This window comes from Schistocerca serialis, chromosome 4 (genome assembly GCF_023864345.2).
Source record: "Schistocerca serialis cubense isolate TAMUIC-IGC-003099 chromosome 4, iqSchSeri2.2, whole genome shotgun sequence".
Lineage (NCBI taxonomy): Eukaryota > Metazoa > Arthropoda > Insecta > Orthoptera > Acrididae > Schistocerca > Schistocerca serialis.
The window spans coordinates 104845734-104863760 of record NC_064641.1 but is presented as its reverse complement, the minus strand read 5'-3'; the positions used below and the strand labels follow the sequence as shown (position 1 = coordinate 104863760).

Sequence of the window (18027 nt, the reverse complement as noted above, 5' to 3'; positions counted from 1 at the left end):
GACCCTTAACATAGACAAATGTAATGTAGTGCGAATACACAGAAAGAAGGATCCTTTATTGTATGATTATATGATAGCGGAACAAACACTGGTAGCAGTTACTTCTGTAAAATATCTGGGAGTATGCGTGCGGAACGGTTTGAAGTGGAGTGATCATATAAAATTAATTGTTGGTAAGGCGGGTACCAGGTTGAGATTCATTGGGAAAGTCCTTAGAAAATGTAGTCCATCAACAAAGGAGGTGGCTTACAAAACACTCGTTCGACCTATACTTGAGTATTGCCCATGAGTGTGGGATCTGTACCATATCGGGTTGACGGAGGAGATAGAGAAGATCCAAAGAAGAGCAGCGCGTTTCGAATGGCTCTGAGCACTATGGGACTAATCTTCTGAGGTCATCAGTCCCCTAGAACAGAACTACTTAAACCTAACCAACCTAAGGACATCACACACACCCGTGCCCGAGGCAGGATTCGAACCTGCGACCGTAGCGGTCGTGCGGTTCCAGACTGTAGCGCATAGAACCGCTCGGCCACCCCGGCCGGCGGCGCGTTTCGTCACAGGGTTATTTGGTAACCGTGATAGCGTTTTTAGCAAACTCAAGTGGCAGACTCTGCAAGAGAGGCGCTCTGCATCGCGGTGTAGCTTGCTCGCCAGGTTTCGAGAGGGTGCGTTTCTGGATGAGGTATCGAATATATTGCTTCCCCCTACTTATACCTCCCGAGGAGATCACGAATGTAAAATTAGAGAGATTCGAGCGAGCACGGAGGCTTTCAGACAGTCCTTCTTCCCGCGAACCATTCGCGACTGGAACAGAAAAGGGAGTTAATGACAGTGGCACGTTAAGTGCCCTCCGCCACACACCGTTGGGTGGCTTGCGGAGTATAAATGTAGATGTAGATGTAGAACAATGTAAACCGATAAGTCACGTTTGCGTCTTTGGAAACTTGAAGTGTGGTGTTTCTTTGTGGGCTTTTATCAATCGACTTTGATGCAATATCCTGTTTTGTCTCCTCTGGAATTACCAGCGTAAGTTGCGGGGGAAAACCTGGAGACGTTGCACGGTGTACGTTTTTCAGCCCAGCGGCGGAATCTCTGACTCTATCTTAATAGAATTAAATAACTACGCAGGATTAAAGAACGGGAGTGCTCATAGCACTTCGGTGCGCACTTTAGAGCCCACGTTTACTACACTTATGCGCTTCGAGTGACCGTTTCTGTCATATCACTGAATACTGACCGTGCCTCCTGGGACATGCTGTCTCTGCTATACATTCGTTTAATTGTTGAATGACAATCGCAGTAGACATCTCGTCGTCTTTCGTCCGCCATTTCTGACGAGAATGTGAAGTTGTTTTGTGACTTTTTGACAACAGTCCACTTTTAGTGAGGCGGAAACCTTTACGAAACAACTGACGGAATATCCACGGGTGGTTCAGTTGTGCAGGCGTGGCCTCCGAGTTGTTTACGTTGCGGCGGGCGCCGCTAGCGTCACAGACGTCGACACGATACGTGGCAGCCGCTTCCGACCGAGACAGTGGAGTTTACTGTCGGCAGCTGGAGGTTATTGTCGGGTATAAGAGAAGCGAGTGTATGTCACGGCAGAGCCGGCGCTCAGACTGCCACCGGTGATCCACATAGGCAGGTGGCGGGTTCGTCGTCCCCCGGCCGCGTGCTGACTCAGCGGACGTCCACAGTTCCGGCGTCGCCGCCGCCGCACATCACAACGAGGCGGACACCGGCGCGCAGCACACGGCGGCGCACCGGCCTCTCTCCCCGTCCTGCAACGCCTTTGGAACTCACTATATCGTGGCCACAATACTCTCCCTAGCTGCTGCTTTCTGAGCGCGGCAGGCTAACATCCTCATATTTCGATTCCTGACTAACTAAAACGTGGCAGTATTACGCAAAACCAAGTATTTTCCCTTTAGTCGATTGCATCCTATGCTCCAGAGTTCTAGAACTAAGTGACGGTTCTTCTGCATCATTTCAAAACGCTGTTGTGATTCATCTGAACAGGATGCTGATTCGCGTTTATATAACACCCAAGGAGAGGTTCCCAGTGGCGGGGTCGAGTTTTTGGAACCATCTATACCGTTATGTTGGTTAAGGTCCCAGGTATCACACACTGCAGCCACTCACCCTGGTGGGGCACTAATAAACTAATAAGCGAATAATTGACGAAAAAAAATTTCGGAATTTTGTGTGAACTCAACATATACATGCGTGGTGTAATGCATAGGAAAATAGCTTCACGAGCAGGATCTTGTCAGTTCGAATTTTGTCCGGTGCAGTAATTTTTTTTAAAAATCTTCATCGAAATGATTTTGAACATCATTTTTATTCATTTCATCGATTTAAATGTAATTTTTTTAATTTCCATTCCTTCGCGTATCATTTTATCGCAATATCAATGACATAAAAAATATTAGGAAAACGTTTGATGCACCTCATTTTCTGTTCATGACTTCGAGCATTATTCAAAGGCACTGAAAAGTTTCTGTGGTCTATTTATTTCTTTTACACAAAATATTTGACCAATTTCTTTGTTTTTTATTTTCGAGTTTTATTCAGAAATCATGATCTTACTGACTCCTCGTTTGCTTTCCTAACGTCTTCTGTTCTCGAAAATCCTAGCTTTGGTACTTGATTCGAAGGAATCCTTTTTAACATTTAAATACCGCACCAATGTATGTTTTTATGTGCAAAATAGCTAGGCCTTGAAGACATCAACTTTTTGACACTTCATTTACTCAGCTTGGCGACAGCATTTAGTGAAAGATTCCAATTTTTCCTCAACTCGTTAATTAAGTTTTCCTTAATAACCCTGATTTCTTTCAAGCAGTTAAATATTTTCAAGCAAAAATAGACCTCACGCTGGTCACTTTGATACCCCGTTTGCTTCCTTCTCTCTCTTTGTTTCGCTATGAAAATTCAAACAAAACCTCATATCTTTATAGGGGGTCTTGTTTTTGCTCTGCTCACGCGTTCACAAAAACGTATCGGGTGTTAATCGTACGACAAAATAGTCCGTTCTGCGTGCTGTCATTTCCAAAAAACGTCGTTTCAATATCTTGAACCGTATATGGGATACGACGATCTTTACGACCACTTGATTCCCGAAGCCCAGAAAAGCGACCCGTCCGCGGATATAACAGCCAATATCTCAAGAATGAGAAGCGGTATCATTCCGGTCTCAACTTTAAATACAATTGAGATTTATAGATTACATTTCATACTCAATAATGTATGGCTTTAAATGAACTATAGGGAAGTCTACGCAATGTGATTTTATCTCCGCAAATTCTTAAAAATTTCGTGCGTTCATGTATTCAGTTTCGTGCAGCACAATAACTATGACGAATAGCGAAAGTAAATTCAGACCTTTATCGAGCAAAGATATTAAGCTACAAGATGCGGAAGAATCACATTTTTTTCACCGAATAGTTTACTTAAAATCGGATAATAAGTTTTCCATAGCTGCCGTCGCGTCCGCTCCACTGCTTTGCCGAGAAGACACGTGGCCTGGCCCTTTCGCTGTCGCGCAGCGAAAAGATTCAAACACGTTTGAATTGAAACACCGAGAACAGGCAGCGCCACGGAAGTCGCTCACGTAGGACACTTCCGTAACTATACCTGTGGTGGTGTTTTTTCGCCTGAAGGTGTCGCGCGCAGTCGGTCGCTTCTGTCGCTCACGTAGGACTCGGCCTAAGTCTGAAGTCCCAGGCTCTGCCCCTTCAAGATTAACGAATTGTAAAGTACTGATGACGCGTTAAAAAGTTGTCACCTGCTGCATGAAACTTACAACGACGAAAACCAAGCAAAGGTTCGAGAAATATCTTACGAATTATCGAATAACTAACTTGTTGTAGACTGTTTGAATAAATATCATCACCACACTCATACAGTGCAATTAAACTTTCGTTAACGATGTTACATGCATCACCAGCGGCGCAATGGGCGCAAAATGGCAGCCACTGGCAAGTTGGCCGTACTTTCCCTATACACAGCTTTAGACAGGCCATTATCAGCGCTGGAGGCGACGGTGCAGGGTACTAGCGCGGTGTCTCCGGGCGCTAATTTTTCAGGCCGGGGTGCGTGTTTAGAGAGCCTCGCTTTCGGGAAGCCTTTGGTTCAAGCCCATGTCTAGCAGTCCGGATTTAGAGTTTGTCTGCATTCCCTAGATCGCATAAATTATGCGCGTTATGGGACGCTTCTCTTGGAAAAGACCCGCTCGTTTTCCTTCCCAATACTCCCCAACTCGAACTCATTTTCCATCAGCAATAACGTCAGTCTCGACCGACCGTTAAAAAGCACCAATCTTGCATTTTTTGGCGCCCTTCCTAAGAGGAAAACCAGTATTCTGCAAACCCATTTGGCAGAAGAACTGCATTAGCAAAAGTTAAGCACACGCAGAAGCGCACACACACATCTGATCTCGATAGTATACGATTAAAAGAGTACACGCAAACATAGTTTGAATAAGTAGGACGTGCTCTAGGATTGTAGCTTAACAGTTCACTATAGCTCCTACGACAATGTAGCAGAAATGCTCGGAGAAGAATCTTTGGAGAAATGGTGCAGTTGTTATCGCAAAATCCTGTTTGCTAAATCTGGAGAACGGGTATTGCAGGAAGGTTCGCGAACATGTGTATCACAACCGTGGTACTCGTATATCTCCGTTAAGGATTAGGAAAACAAGACGTTACAGATGACGCCGCTTACGTCGACTCGTACAGTCAGTCACTTCCTCTCATTCAATAGAGAAGTCATTAGAAATGTAGAAGGCCTGCAGAGAATCGATGTGTGATGCTCGGCTGGGAATTGTCTGTTAAGCTAAACGAACGTAACTTATTGCGTACAAACAATGGGGAATGCCCGTCACTGTTAGATCACTCTGTAAAAGCACAATCATTGCAAACATTGACGTCCCTCAATCTGAGAGATACGTACAGAGCGGTGCGAAGTGGAACGATCACATAAAACTAATCGCGGAAAAGAATAGAGTCTACCGACGAAGGAGGCAACTTACAAGACTCTCATTCGACCAATAATTGACTATGCTCCTCACTCTGCGACCCATACCAGGGAGGATTGCTGGAGGAAGCAGAGGATATCCAAAGGACGGCACGGCGTTTCGTCGCCGGCCCGTTTAGTCGACGCGACAGCTTCACAGAGATTCCTATGAAACTTCAGTGATAGACGCTACTACACAGGCGTAGTGTGGTTTATTGTTCATATTCGGGCAGCGTAAGCCTCTAGAAGAATCCCATCAACATATTATTTCCTCACGTATGTATCTCGCCACGAATGTAAAGTTAGAGAATTTCCATATCGTACGGAGGTTTACAAACAGTCGTTTCCTAGAATGAGATGTTCACTCTGCAGCAGGGTGTGCGCTGATATGAAACTTCCTGGCAGATTAAAACTGTGTGCCAGACCGAGACTCGAACTCGGAACCTTTGCCTTTCGCGGGTAAGTGCCCTACCGTCTGAGCTACCCAAGCACGACTCACGCCCCGTCCTCACAGCTTTACTTCTGCCAGTATCTCGTCTCCTACCTTCCGGTAGAGCGCTTGCCTACGAAAGGCCATAGGTCCCGAGTTCGAGTCTCGGTTTGGCACACATTTTTAATCTGCCAGGAAGTTTCAGTCGTTTCTTAGTCGCACCATTCCCTTCCGCAACAGGAAAGGGGCCAGTTACAGCGGTATATCGGTACGAAATATCCTCCACCCGGTCATGTACGAGGGTCACTCCAAAAGAAATGCACACTATTTTTGTAAACATACAGTTTACATTCTGCATGTGTGAGAGTCTTACAGTGTGTAGATACATCCTTCCCGCGTGTTTTCAAACTTAGTTCAACCTGTTCCCGTTGAGTGGCGTCGTCACAGCAGTCTTCAAAATGGCTGCTACACTTGACGTTCGTCAGAAGCAGCATACTGTCATAGAATTCCTGCGCTGTGAGAACGAGACAGTGGGAAACATCCACAAGAGGATGAAAAAGGTGTATGGACATGCTACTGCAGATCGCAGTACAGTTAGTCGGTGGCAATCAGGTTACGTGTTGAAAGCGTGCACGGCAATATTGAGGATCGTCCTCGCAGCGGCAGGCCTCGTACTGCACACATTCCAGACAATGTGCAGAGAGTTAGCGAATTGGTGACTGCTGACAGACGCATCACAGTGAACGAATTGTCACGCTACATTGGGATAGGGGAAGGAAGTGTTTGAAGAATACTGGAAGCGTTGGCGTTAAAAAAGGTTTGTGCCAAGTGGGTTCCCAGGATGTTGATAGTGGCTCACAAAGAAACGGTATGCAGCGAACTTTTGGAACAGTACGAGAATGGTGGAGATGATTTCTAGGAAGAATTGTGACAGGTGATGAAACATGGCTCCATCATTTTTCACCAGAGACGAAGAGGCAATCAGTGGAGTGGCATTATGCAAATTCAAGCAAGAAAAACAAATTCAAAATCACACTTTCTGCTGTAAAAGTTATGGCTACGGTGTTTTTCGATTCCGAAGGACTCTTGGTTGTGGACATCATGCCAAGTGGAACCACCATAAATTCTGATGCATATGTGACGACACTGAAGAAACTTCAAGCTCGACTGAGTCGTGTTCTACCACATCGGCAAAAGCAAGATGTTTTGCTGTTGCACGACAATACACGGCCGCATGTTAGTCAAAAAACGGTGGAAGCGATCACAAAACTCGGATGCATAACACTGAAACACCCGCCTTACAGTCCTGACCTGGCTCCATGTGACTATCATCTCTTTGGGAAACTGAAAGACTCTCTTCGTGGAACAAGGTTCGAAGATGATGACTCCTTTGTGCACGCTGCCAAACAGAGGCTCCGACAGGTTGGTGCAGAATTTTACCGTGCGGGTATACAGGCGCCGGTTCCAAGATCGCGTAAGGCAGTTGAGAAGGATGGAAATTATGTGGAGAGATGAAAATATTGTTCCTAAAGGATGTGTCTACACACTGTAAAACTTTCAAACATGTAGAATAAAAGATGTATTTTAAAAAATGGTGTGCGTTTCTTTTGGAGTGACCCTCGCACATTGGCTCGCGGAGTATCTGTGTATACGGTACGGATTCGGATGTCAAGAGGTTTCGGACGGAGGGAGACGCAGACTGGCAGCGGGCGCCGGCCGCCGCGCTCGCCTCGTGCGGCGATAAACAGCGCGACCGCATCGATGCAACTTCCTGCTGTTGCTTCGCTTCCGGTCGTCCGCTCGCCGGCCACGTCTCGAGCAGCGCCTGTCGGCAGTGAGCGGAGAATGCCCGCCGCCTCGTGTCGGCAGCGCTGCGCACGCCCGCGGACGTAAGTCGGAGTTTCGTTTCGGCGCTCTCTGAACGCCTGCCTCTGCTGTTGTCCTCCGACTCTGCACGCTGCTGGACTCTGTCGCCTGCGAGCCTCTCCATCTCTGCTTAGCTGCGGCAGCCTAGATCTGCTTATTGCGTTCGATCCTTCGCCTCCCCCTGCAAGTTCCCCTTCCCCTCTCACCCAAGGGCAGTGTCCTAAGAACATATTGTGGCACAAAGCTGTTTCGTTTCCGATTACATTCAATAGCTGTTAATTAATTGTCCGATCCAGTCTCCAGCAATCTTTTGTACTACCACACTTCCAAAGCTCGTAGCCTCTTCTTGTCTGTTCCATGTCTTACTTCCATATATCTGTACTCTCCGGACAAATACTTTCAAAGAATTCGTAAGACTTAACGTATACAGGGTGGTCCATTGATCGCGACCGGCCCAAATAGCTCACGAAATAAGCGTCAAACGAAAAAACTACAAAGAACAAAACTTGTCTACCAGAATGAGATTTTCACTCTGCAGCGGAGTGTGCCCGCGAAAGGCAAAGGTCCCGAGTTCGAGTCTCGGTCGGGCACACAGTTTTAATCTGCCAGGAAGTTTCAAAACTTGTCTAGCTTGAAGCGGGAAACCAGATGGCGCTATGATTGACCCGCTAGATGGCGCTGCCATAGGTCAAACGGATATCAACAGCGTTTTTTAAATAGGAACCCCCCTTTTTTTTTTACACATTCGTGTAGTACGTAAAGAAATATGATGATTTAGTTGGACCACTTTTTTCGCCTTGTGATAGATGGCGCTGTAATAGTCACATACATATGGCTCACAATTTTAGACGAACAGTTGGTAACAGGTAGGTTTTTAAATTAAAATACAGAACGTAGCTACGTTTGAACATTTTATTTCGGTTGTTCCAATGTGACACATGTAACTTTGTGAACTTATCATATCTGAAAACGCATGCTGTTACAGCGTGATCACCTGTAAATGCCACATTAATGCAATAAATGCTCAAAATGATGTCCGTCAACCTCAATGCATTTGGCAATACGTGTAACGACATTCCTCTCAACAGCGAATAGTTCGCCTTCCGTAATGTTCGCACATGCATTGACACATGTTGTCAGGCGTTGTCGGTGGATCACGATGGCAAATATCCTTCAACTTTCCCCACAGAAAGAAATCCGGGGTCGTCAGATCCGGTGAACGTGCGGGCCACGGTATGGTGCTTCGACGACCAATCCACCTGTCATGAAATATGCTAATCAGTACCGCTTCAACCGCACGCGACCTATATGTGCCGGACATCCATCATGTTGGAAGTACATTGCCATTCTGTCATGTAGTGAAACATCTTCTAGTAACATAGGTAGAACATTACGTAGAAAATCAGCATACATTGCACCATTTAGATTGCCATCGATAAAATGGGGGCCAATTATCCTTCCTCACATAATGTCGCACCATACATTAACCCGCCAAGGTCGCTGATGTTCCACTTGTCGCAGCCGTCCCGGATTTTCCGTTGCCCAATAGTGCATATTATGCCGCTTTCGTTACCGCTATTTGTGAATGACGTTTCGTCGCTAAATAGAACGCGTGCAAAAAATCTGTCATCGTCCCGTAATTTTTCTTGTGCCCAGTGGCAGAACTGTACACGATGTTCAAAGCCGTCGCCATGCAATTCCTGGTGCATAGAAATATGGTACGGGTACAATCGATGTTGATCTAGCATTCTCAACACCGACGCTTTTGAGATTCCCGATTCTCGCGCAATTTGTCTGCTACTGATGTGCGGATTAGCCGCGACAGCAGCTAAAACACCTACTTGGGCATCATCATTTGTTGCAGGTCGTGGTTGACGTTTCACATGTGGCTGAACACTTCCTGTTTCCTTAAATAACATAACTATCCGGCGAACGGTCCGGACTCTTGGATGATGTCGTCCAGGATACCGAGCAGCATACGTAGCACACGCCCGTTGGGCGTTTTGATCACAATAGCCATACATCAACACGATATCGACCTTTTTCGCAATTGGTAAACGGTCCATTTTAACACGGGTAATGTATCACGAAACAAATACCGTCCACACTGGCGGAATGTTACGTGATACCACGTACTTATACGTTTGTGACTATTACAGCGCCATCCATCACAAAGCGAAAAGAGTGGTCCAACTAAAACATTCATATTTCATTACGTACTACACGAATATGTAATAAAAATGGGTGTTCCCATTTTTAAAAAACGCTGTTGATATCCGTTTGACCTATGGCAGCGCCATCTAGCGGGTCAACCATAATGCCATCTGGTTTTCCCCATTCAAGATAGACGAGTTTCGTTCTTTGTAGTTTTTTCGTTTGATGCTTATTTCGTGAGATATTTGGCCCTGTCACTTTCAATGGACCACCCTGTATAGTGGATGTTTTTCAGAGAAGCGTGTCTTACGTTTACTAGTCTAGATTATATCCCCTTTACTTCTGTTGTCAGTTATTCCTGTACTACGTTTAGCATCTCATTTTCGTACGTAGTGCCACCAATGTCAGCGGATTAATTATATTACACTGCCCGGTTTATAAGTGGCGTTTTTAGGACACGAGACATTCCGCTGAACTAACCTTCCAAGTCGCTTGCCATCTCCGACAGAATTACAATGTCATCGACAAACCTCAGATTTGAAATTTTTCTTCTCGCTAAACTTTAAATGTATCATAGTTTGCTTCAGTACTCAATCTTTGAACAGGCTAATTGACACGCTACGCTCCTGCATTGTTCCTTTTCCGACTGCTGGCTTCCCTTTCATGTATTTCGACTGATAAACGCTTCATCTCAGTTGAAAGTAAAGCGAGATCCGGAATGCCTGCAGCGGCAAGTGAAGCGCAGTTGTGGCTCTTGTGTTAGACACACTGCACTGGGATAGTACTCCTGCGTGAGAGATGTCTAAGAGATTGACTTAATGGAGCTCGTAATGGGTTACAAGTCGAAACAGCGGTGACGGTACGACGCTCATCCCCCTTCACAGTATCAGCTTTCGTTTCAAGTTGGCAGCTGCTCACCTTAGATATACTTTGGTTTGTACTAGGCAAGAGAGCGCGCCCTGTATGATTGGCGGAAAAGGAAGGGTTCGGCATGGCTGGCAAACTTGGCAGCCAAGAAGTAACAAGTGTCGTACTTAAGCAGCACTTTGTGATGACTGTGAGGGGATCTTACTTTGATGTGTCACCATAGTTTATCATCATATATACCAAAGTTTCTTTTATTTTTACAGCTTTGATTTAAACTCATACACCTCTTAATCTGGCCTCTACTGCAGACCGTATTGTTTGTCTAGTCTTCTTACTAAGTAACTACTGTGTTTGTAAAGGTTAAGATTTTCCGAGCTATAAACGTAATGGAAGTGAAACGTGGACGATAAATAGTTTGGACAAGAAGAGAATAGAAGCTTTCGAAATGTGGTGCTACAGAAGAATGTTGAAGATTTGATGGGTAGATCACATAACTAATGAGGAGGTATTGAATAGGATTGGGGAGAAGAGGGGTTTGTGGCACAACTTGACGAGAAGAAGGGATCGGTAGGTAGGACATGTTCTGAGGCATCACGGTATCACCAATTTAGTATTGAAGGGCAGCGTGGAGGGTAAAAATCGTAGAGGGAGACCAAGAGATGAATACACTAAGCAGATTCAGAAGGGTGTAGGTTGCAGTAGGTACTGGGAGAAGAAGAAGCTTGCACAGGATAGAGTAGCATGGAGAGCTGCATCAAGCCAGTCTCAGGACTGAAGACCACAACAACAGCAACAACAACAACAACAAACGTAATAAGTTTTTGCATAACTATTCCATGCGGGTGTGGGTAGCCTCCCAGCCGCGCAAGGCAGTGCGCTGCGCGTTACGCTACACGAGCGGGACTCGGCCCGAATCCTGAGTTGTTTTCCTGCCATTGCCTTTATGTTTGCGGAAGTGATGCATGATTCGCCCTTTCCAGTCGGAACTTCGGCAGTAGACGACTGCGCGCTGCACAGCGCCTCTCCTGAGGCGCCTGCCACTGGGACGTGTCATCTGCGTAAGGTGTCCGCGGTTCCTTAACGAACTCGTGACGAAACGCGCTGCTCTTCCTTGCATCTTTCCTCTCTTCTGTGTCAGTCCTACTCGGTAACGATCCCGTCCTTTTCCTGATGGTAACTCCATCCGTCAAACTACGATTTTGTCACTGAACATGACTTCTGCTTCCCCTGCAACTGTCTGCATTTCGTGGTCTTGCGGTAGCGTTCTCGCTTCACGGAGTCTCGGGTTCGATTCCCGGCGGGGTCAGAGATTTTTCCTGCCTCGAGATGACTGGGTGTCGTTGCGTCGTCTTCATCCTCATTACGGTCGGAGGAAGGCAATGGCAAACCACCTCCGCTAGGATCTTGCCTAGTACGGCGGTGCGGGTCTATCGCATCGTCCCCTACACTCCTCGGAGTATGGGACCTCATCATCATCCCCCGCAACTAATTTTATGTGCTGAAATCACTACGCATAAGTATTCTGAGATATATTTAACGGTTTCAATTGTCTCCAGGAATCGTTGTAAGTAGTGTAATCAGACAATAACGGGGCTTTCCACATACACGTGAAACTCTAACCTTTCGACCTGACGCGGCCCCTCCCGCCGGAGGTTCGAGTCATCCCACGGGCATGGGTGGGTGTGTTGTTCTTAGCGTAAGTTAGTTAAAGTAGCGTGTAAGTCTAGGGACCGATGACCTCAGCAGCCTGGTCCCTTAGGTGCCGCGCGGAATTAGCCGTGCGGTCTCAGGCGCTGCAGTCATGGACTGTGCGGCTGGTCCCGGCGGAGGTTCGAATCCTCCCTCGGGCATGGATGTGTGTGTGTTTGTCCTTAGGATAATTTAGGTTAAATAGTGTGTAGGCTTAGGGACTGATGACCTTAGCAGTTAAGTCCCGTAAGATTTCACACACATTTCCCTTAGGAATTCACAGACATCTGAACATTCTTTCGATCTGCCTTTTTGCGCGTTATTAACTAAACATCTATAATTTTCAGCCATTTTTCCGGGACAAGACTCCCCTTAACTTAGACTGATACATTTATCGTCTTCCATCATTCCAATAATTTGGTATCGTGGTAGCAGAACTGGTAGACTAAGCTGTCTGTAGCGATTTCGCCCAGAAATTTCGCAGGTAATGAAAATAGCTGGCCGCTGTGGCTGAGGTTCTAGGCGCTTCAGTCTGGAACCGCGCGACCGCTACGGTCGCAGATTCGAATCCTGCCTGGGGCATGGATGTGTGTGATGTCCTTAGGTTAGTTAGTTTTAAGAAGTTCTAAGTTCTGGGGGACTGATGACCTTAGAAGTTAAGTCCCATACTGCTCAGAGCCGTTTGAACCATTTGTGGGCCCTCTGCCGGCGTCCCTGCCCCCCACCCCCGCCACCCCCCTGCAGTCGAGCCTCTCCTGGGGCACTCCACTCCGCGCGCCCAATAAATAAAACCCGAGGCGAATCGTGCCGCTCCTATTTGGATCTTTTCTGTCTCTTCCGCTAATTCATCTTCGTACGTCAACGATGCTACGTAATTGACGTAAGGAGCTTTTTGTAAGCGATCTATGTCGTACGTGAATTACATTTCCTCGAAAGTCTTCCGATAAATGTGTTTCTGTCATTTGTCTTTCCCACGGCTAGACTTACGTCTTCGTTCTACCTTAAATCAGTAGGACACAAAATTGTAGGTACGTGGAGGTTGCGACTGATGCCATCGATTGGCCATCGATTGCATAATCAAACGATACCCGATGTCATAACTTACAGGAACGCAGCAGGGCGACAATCTCCGCTATTTCGACAGGTTTGATCATTCTTCGGTGTTCCAAAAAGATGTGATCGCGACGTTTCGGTTTGTTGGATTAGTATTATTTTGATCAGCTGCGAAATAGAACAAGTGCTCTCGTGTGTTACAGGCCAAAGTGTGTCGTGGGGATACTGGATTAATGCTGCCACCTTTATCGCGGAGTTTGCAAAGATGGGTTTTGACAGAAAACCATTGAAGTTTTTGTTCGTAAGAGAGAAACTAGTCGGTTTGAGTTGCGTGAACAACCGTCCGCTTCATTCGCGTGGTGGAACTCACGTTTCGCGAAGTCAGTCGGCACGAAAAGCTCTCCTTGTAGGGGCGTTTGGGCCGGCTGTGTTTGCAGCCCTGCGTATAAGGGCCGGCCGCTCCCCCACTGTAAACAAGAGCGTGCGAGCGGCGTGTTGTGACGCGGCGGCTGCCTGCCCCCCCCCCCCCCCCCCCCCCCCCCCTCACGGCTATCCAGTACTACGGCTGCTAGCCGGTCAGCAGTGAGTAGCGGCAGTGTCGGTGCCGCCCGCCTGCCATGTGCACGGCCACCGCCTGCTGCCGGCCGCCGCCGCCGCCGCCGACGCTGCCGCGGGCCGCGCACGGTCAGTGCCGCCCACGCGCACAGTCGCCGCCGCGCTTCACGTCTCCGCGGCAGTCAAAGTGTCAGCACGTCTCCTCGCAGCCGCGCGTTTATTTCCTCCGCGACTTTCGCCTAAACTGCCTCGACCTCCGCCTCCAAATCTGTGTAGATCGGGGTCGTTTGCTGATTCGACGCAGTGAACCCTCTATCTTAATTAGTAGTCCGTCCCGTTTGTTACCCCTGTTACCTTCGTGTGAACTCCAGTGACCACCAGTGCGAGTGCGTCTGCTACGAACTGTGTATCGCGGCTGGGAGCCCCCTCACGTCCCGTGACTGGTGTTGTTCGTTGCTGATTACACTCTTGCATGTAGGTCCGAGCCTCGAACTGTGACAACGTTGGGCCACTATCGTCTTTACAGGAACACCACTCACAACCACCCCCTCGAGTGCGAGGTCGCAACTTTGGTCTTTATCTGGGAGTGTTGTGTTAACAGTTAATACACGCAAGATATTAGCTGCTGCTGAAGCACCGTGTGTATCTGGAGGGCGACAGGAAATGAGTGTCCGGAAGGTGCAGAGATCAGTCTTCTGTGGGATGTACGTACAACGCTTCACAAAATGGACATCGTCGACATTTGAGTAATTTTCAAAACAAGCCATTAACTTGCACCACGAATACCGAATGAAAAATGGCACGTCACAGTGATCATGAAGGTTCGCATCATCAACATCGGAGGCGAACTTCTTGGGAGTTCAGGATGTTCCACTAGGTATCCAATCTCAAAGAATGCGCGTAGAATCATATTTGTGTACCAGAGTGAAGATAACTGATGCAAAATGATAGCATGCAACCGAATCTGAAACAATCTGTGTTGGAAATATTTACTATCAAAAACAGTCTTGAAATTACAATGAAATGAACACCCTTAGCTGCTTACAGGCGTTGACATACGTCAACGGGGACAGATGAAAATGTGTGTCCCGACCGGGACTCGAACCCGGGATCTCCTGCTTACATGGCAGACGCTCTATCCTTTTTTTTCTTTCATTTTGTTCAGTATAGTTCGTTCCGTTTGGTTTGTGCGGACGTCACATGGCGCCCGTTCAAGTTGATCGTTGATTCTTTTACTCAGTTTTTTTGTTACAGAGGACAATCGGCCCTCTGACCGAACACGCTGAGCTACCGTGCCGGCGGGGGCCGTGCTTATCTTCTCTGTATCGTTCCAATTTTAGTATATGTACTGCCGAAGCAAGTACTCCATGTAAGCCACCGAGGACACAGAGGATAGCGCGACTGCAGGGATTTATCTCTGGCACGCCTCCCGCGAAACTCACATTCTCAATGTATCGTCCCGCACTACATTCGTAGTGCCCCCGCCCATTATACTCATTACTCGCGGCGCGTTGCCGATTCCCGTAAGAGTTCGGGCTCTGTTTGTGCATTCGCACAGAAGTAGAAGATGGTCAAGTGGCCGGTGAGCCTTTTATATATATATACTAAGATGGTATCTGTTCTTTCGGACATGTCTTGATAACAATTTATTTATTACGGTCACCGGTTTCGACCACCCCTGTGGTCATCTTCAGACCTACAAGTCGTATACAAAGCTTTAATTAGAGGGCTACATACATTAAAGAAAATACATACAGTTATAAAGCTATAAAACGATGAATTACCAATGAGGAAGTAAGGACCTCCTCCTGCCGGAGAATCACTACTGGAGAAACCAATGCACGTCTTACTATATATAATGGAGGCTCCGCCCACTTCTGACGGAATGATGTCATTACTAACCAATGGGTTATAGGTCGAATAAGAATGTAAAATTTCTCAGTAAAAAGAACATTGTCAAGAAAGGAAAATAAACACACATTAAACTTAGCTTATTTAACAATTATTGTCAATTAAGAAGCGTTAAAATATTTAAACGTGTAGGATAAATGAACTTCGTTTTGACAGTACATTGGTTGCCTTCTCAAGGCCTGTTAGTGAATCATTTGGAACCACTGGTTGCCATGGTGAAGTTGGACGCCGTTCCAAAGATGTGGCAGCAGGCTTCTCTATAACGAAGTTGTTGCGAAAGTGGAATGGCATAGACTGTCACTACAGGCGATGTACTATTGAGCAGCAACATGTCTTTATTGAAACGATTTTCAATGAATAGGCTGCAATAATTGTTAACTGATATGTATAGTACATGCTGCACAGTTACGATTTACTGGTGTAAGAAGAGACTTCCATTTACATAGATTACATAATAAATCTTACAGATCAATACTAACAGAAAAAAAAATCGAGACGGCACACTAGTTGTGCATATTTATGAAATATTGCCTAAGGAATTCATATGTAGATTCCATTTTTTTTACATGTGACAGTTTTTAAGAGGCATTGCTATGACTTATGTTGCATGCCAGTCTTATAAACAAATAAAAATAGTGAAAATGGAAGGAATTTAAATAGTAAATATTTGTAACACTTTGATCACTGTTCACTCCCACAATGTATTCAAAAGTAATTAATCTGTGTTGGAGCTTATCGTGAAACTGGCTATCCTTTTAAGTCGTAGGTGCAGATAGTGCAAGAATGTTTTATAGGCACAGAAAAAACAAACATCCAGAGGCAGAATTTATCCAGTGGTTCCAGATGGTACGAATTGCAATGTCACACACTTTCCGAGAGGGGTAGATTTCTCTAAAGGAGAATGGTTTTTAAATACAGACCAGGGATCAAGCAGAAGTAAGTTGTTTTGACGAGCCATTGACCAAAAGCAATACTCATATCATAGTTGTAGTTTTCCCACTCTTGCTTGCTGTGACGTAAATATTCCCTACTGACCTTGCAGGATCACGCACACGAGAAAGAACACCTCCAACTTCTCGCTGCGCAATAAATAATTTTCCAGCCAATTCACCATCCAGATTAACCGTTGGCATAGTTGTATACGAGTGTGTTAAGGCATTGATATAAGTTCATGTTGATACTACTCTCTTGGTACCTCTAATTTCCGGAGTTCTTTTCATACCCGTTTCCTCTTCAAAACCCGATTGGTCGGAGTTGAAAACAAATTCCATACTGATAGACAGGATAAGTTTGTTTACCTCATCTACAAATTTTCTGGCCGATTCCGCTTGTAAATTGTATCGAGCATCCTTGAAAGGCGCAACTTCAGTTTTTATGACAAGTGCGCCTTGTCCTGTATCCGTAGTTTTTCTTATGCGCCCATACTGCTTTCTTTACTATGCAGCAGATGATTTTCCACATACGTAACTGTTTAGTCCTCCCTCCTTGGACAACGATTATCCTTTATTACGTTTCATTGGAGACAGGGTTTGTTGCTCCCTGTACGATAAGGACGACGAACTACACGGCTCTACACTTATTTCAGTATCACTTTCATTTGTTAAGCACGTATCGTCGTCATTGTACTACTCATGTAAATTGTCCGTACAGGGCATACGACACCACGCATTCCACTGACTCACCTTTCAGAAACGCTAGTATTTCGTCTGCTTCTGATTTCTCTCTCTCTCTCTCTCTCTCTCTCTCTCTCTCGCTCGCTCTCTCTCTCTCTCTCTCTCTCTCTCTCTCTCTCTCTCTCTCTCTCTGCGAAATTCGTTGCGTTTCTTTTTGACGAAATTTCAACTTCGGCAACCGTCGTTGTAGATGTGATGAAATGTTTGCTTTGTTTATCGTTGCCATTGCTCTGCTTTGTATCAACAAAACTAGTACTGTTGCACTGTTGTGAGTTACTTGTGTACTAAGCAGTTCAGCTACGCTCCGTAGCCTCTTGCTGTGCTCACCGTTGGATACCTCCAGTACAGCCGCCTGTTGCCATTAGCAGCCAATATTGTGGTTACATGGTAGGTAGTATGAGGGGCATCGTATGACGTAGACATAGTTGGCCTTTTGTGACCTCACACTTAAGGGGTTCGTTGTCAGTGTTCCCATAATTCCGGCAGCCATTCAAATCTTCTACTTGTGTACTCAACAGTGGTTGGCGGAGGGTCCGTACTAGGGATGTGCTATGCTGGCGAATTGTCGACGGTGCTTTCGGTGTCATCATGGACGATTAAACATAGATAATAATCGACGTCAAAATGTCAGTGTTTTATCAGTGTTTTAACAACGATGTTAAATGATGAATTTATTAGAATGGCGCGAAAAACATCTTACAAGGGTGAGTCAAATGAGAACCTTAAATATTTTTTAAATATTATTTATTGTGCAGAAGTGGTACAAAGCTGTATCACTTTTCAACATAATCTCCCCCACGCTCAATGCAAGTC

General features: G+C 46.0%; 1 protein-coding gene and 1 pseudogene across 4 annotated transcripts in view; one reads left to right on the top strand and one right to left on the bottom strand.

Annotated features, from left to right (window-relative positions):
• Positions 1 to 18027, top strand: part of LOC126475181 (myocardin-related transcription factor A-like) — a 108360-nt gene that overhangs the window by 17480 nt on the left and 72853 nt on the right. The gene's annotated exons all lie outside the window — the stretch shown is intronic.
• Positions 14929 to 14994, bottom strand: LOC126476743 (U6 spliceosomal RNA; annotated as a pseudogene).